At 45.9% G+C, this 3,106-nt stretch overlaps 1 pseudogene; it reads left to right on the top strand.

The window, feature by feature from the left end:
* LOC107320288 overlaps positions 1-3,106 on the top strand; it is a 7,760-nt pseudogene continuing 4,654 nt past the window's right edge.

Below are 3,106 nucleotides of genomic sequence, written 5' to 3'. Positions count from 1 at the left end.
ATGGGAGGTGGAAAGTTGGATCTGTTGGATCTGAATGATTCTGTGAGGAATCAGGATGCTGAGGTCGGGGGCAGACGGCTCTGTGTAGTTCTTGTACTGGACGCCCAGTGCCGCTGTTGGCCGCTGCCGAGCAGGGATAGAAACGAGAACCAGCCGGATGCTGCCGAGCTGCCGTTCGCTCCGAGATCTCTAGCAGAAATAGCCCGGCTGCGCTGGAATACGTCCCAGTTCAAACCTTTCCAAAGGATCTGCCGCACGGAGAACCATCAGGTAAGACGCCGAGAGCACAAAGCAGGACTGGGAATGGGAAAGAAGGAGAAAATCAACCCGGCTTTCCCCCGCCTGCTGATGAGGAATCTGGAGCCAGGCAGAGCCCATTGGTTGGTAAGCACCGCGAGAAAGAGACGTTTACTTTTAACAGAGAGACGGGGGAGCATGGGACTGAATGCAGAGGAGGCTGGTTTGGCTCTCGGAAAACCACAAACAGGATTATATGCCGGTAAGTACAGTATAACGGAGAGGCAGAAGGTGAGGAACGATTCTCCCGGCTTTTCTCACGCTTAAATCCGGAGGGCAGCTCAGGGCTGCAGCTCTGCGAGAGCGCTGGGAATTCGGAGAGGAGAAAGGAGAGAGAAAAGAGAGAAGAGTGAAGAGGGTAGAGAGAAGAGAGAAGAGAGGAGAAGAGAGAAGAGAGAAGAGAGAAGAGAGAAGAGAGAAGAGAGAAGAGAGAAGAGAGAAGAGAGAAGAGAGAAGAGAGAAGAGAGAAGAGAGAAGAAACCCGACCCGGGAAGCGGCTGGGAAGGGCAGGAGGGAAATGAACCTTCATCTCTGCAAGCGGCCTTGGAAATCACTGAGGTTCGGGAAAGAATCGGAGCTGCTGATGTGAGCAGGAGAGGACGCTTCTCAGAGCTGCGAGGCTGTGATGGAGAGGAAGCTTTCATCCGAGGGGAGATGGAGGAGACATGGCAGCTCTGAAATTTCACTCGGCTGATGTGAAATCCTAATGGAAGATCAAGATTTTGGAAACAGGAACTGTTCAGACTGCAGAAATTAGGGATGAATAAATACTCTCTTAGGAATGCTACATTTTGAAATATGGAAACACAACAGGAACTGACTGGAACATGTTCCTATGGCTCCTTCCTAAGAATAAAATATGAACCTTCAAGAGGAGAACTGCTTCTTGGTCATTTAAAATGACCTTCTTTGGATAAAGGAGTCATCACTAAACAAAAAACAGAGGAAGCCTGCAACATCACGATGTGCTGGAAGATATAAGAGAAGTCCCTGATACATTCATACAGATTATACATTGTAGTGTGGCTTTTGTTAATTAGTCTGTCCTACACACAATGTGTCTTCACCTACGTTTTGCTTTTTCTATCATAAATAGCCATTTAATTGCAGTGACTCAAAGGAAAAGAGAAGCATTAGCTCTTAAATAATGCACAATAAGTTCCCTACTGTATTCTACATTTCTCTAAAATCTGAAAGCCTCACTCTAAAGGCACCATATTCTGATGTGCAAAGATATTCTACCAAGACCCGTGTGAAGGATCACTGCTCCCCTTATACATCTTCTCCACCTGAAGCTGAAGGAGAACATCTTCCTGTGAAAGGAATGGAGTTGGAGTGAGAAGTGTCCATGGAAGCACTGCTCACCCTGGATATGTTCACTGTCATAATGGTGCCTCACAGCACCACATCTACCACGAAGCACCTTACAGTAAAGCAAGGTTTCAGATCCACCTTCTTCTTTCTGAGGTCCCAAGGATCAATCAGAAGCACTGCTGAGGGAATAAGCAAGTGGAACCTGGGTGTCACTGTTATTACTGCATGGCATTCCAAACTCTGTCTACTGTTGTAGTTGGCCAATGGCAGGGTTTACAAGTTTCAGTGTTGTCAATAAAAACAGGAAGGACGGAAGGAAGGACGGAAGGAAGGACGGAAGGAAGGACGGAAGGAAGGAAGGAAGGAAGGAAGGAAGGAAGGAGATCAAGATTTGGAAACAGGCACTGTTTCAGACTGCAGAAATTAGGATGAATAAAGACTCCTTAGTATATGCTGACATTTTGAATAGATTGTGTAAACAAACAGTTAATGCTGGACTGAACATGTTCCTAATGGCTCCTTCCTAAGAATAGTAAGTATATTATGAACCTTCAATGAGGAGAACTGCTTCTTGGTCTATTTTAAAATGACCGTCTTGATAATAGTTGAGTCATCAGCTAAATCAAAAACAGAAGGAAGGCTGCAACATTCACGATTTGCTGGAAGATATAAGCGAAGTCCCTGATACATTCAATACAGATTATACATGAGTGTGGCTTTTGTTAATTAGTCTGTCCTATCACACAATGTTGGCTCACCTACGTTTGCTTCTTCTATCATAAATACGCCATTAATTGCAGTGACTCAAGGAAAAGAGAAGCAGAGCTCTTACTAATGCAACAATAAGTTCCCCTACGTGTATTCACTGCATTCTCTAAAATCTGAAAGCCCTCACTCTAAAGGCACCATATCTGAATGTCAAAGATATTCTAATTCCAAGACCCGTTGTAAGGATCACGCTCCCCTTATACATCTTCTCTCACCTGAGCTGGAAGGAGAACATCTTCCTGGAAAAGGAATGGAGTTGGAGTGAGAACGTGCCCCCCTGGAAAGCACTGCTCACCCTGGAATGTCACTGCATAATGGTGCTCACAGGCACCACATCTAACCACGAAGCACCTTACAGTAAAGCAAGGGTTTCAGATTCCACCTTCTCTTTCTGAGGTCCCAACGTGGATCAATCAAGAAGCACTGCTGAGGAATATGCAAGTGAACCTGGGGTGCACGTATTACTGGCATTGGCGATGTTTCCAGAACTCTGTTATCGGTGTGTTGGCCATATGCAGGGTTACATAAGGTTCAGTGTTGTCAATAAAAACAGGTGTGAAGACGGAAAGGAAGGACGGAATGGAAGGCGGAAGGAAGGACGGAAGGAAAGGAATGAGGAAGGAAGGAAGGAAGGAAGGAAGGAAGGAAGGAAGGATAGGAAGGAAGGAAGGAAGGAAAGGGAGGAAGGAAAGGAAAGGCAGGAAGGAAGGAAGGAATGGAAGGAAGG

This window comes from Coturnix japonica, chromosome 13 (genome assembly GCF_001577835.2).
Source record: "Coturnix japonica isolate 7356 chromosome 13, Coturnix japonica 2.1, whole genome shotgun sequence".
NCBI lineage: Eukaryota > Metazoa > Chordata > Aves > Galliformes > Phasianidae > Coturnix > Coturnix japonica.
This window is presented reverse-complemented; position numbering and strand designations above follow the sequence as displayed.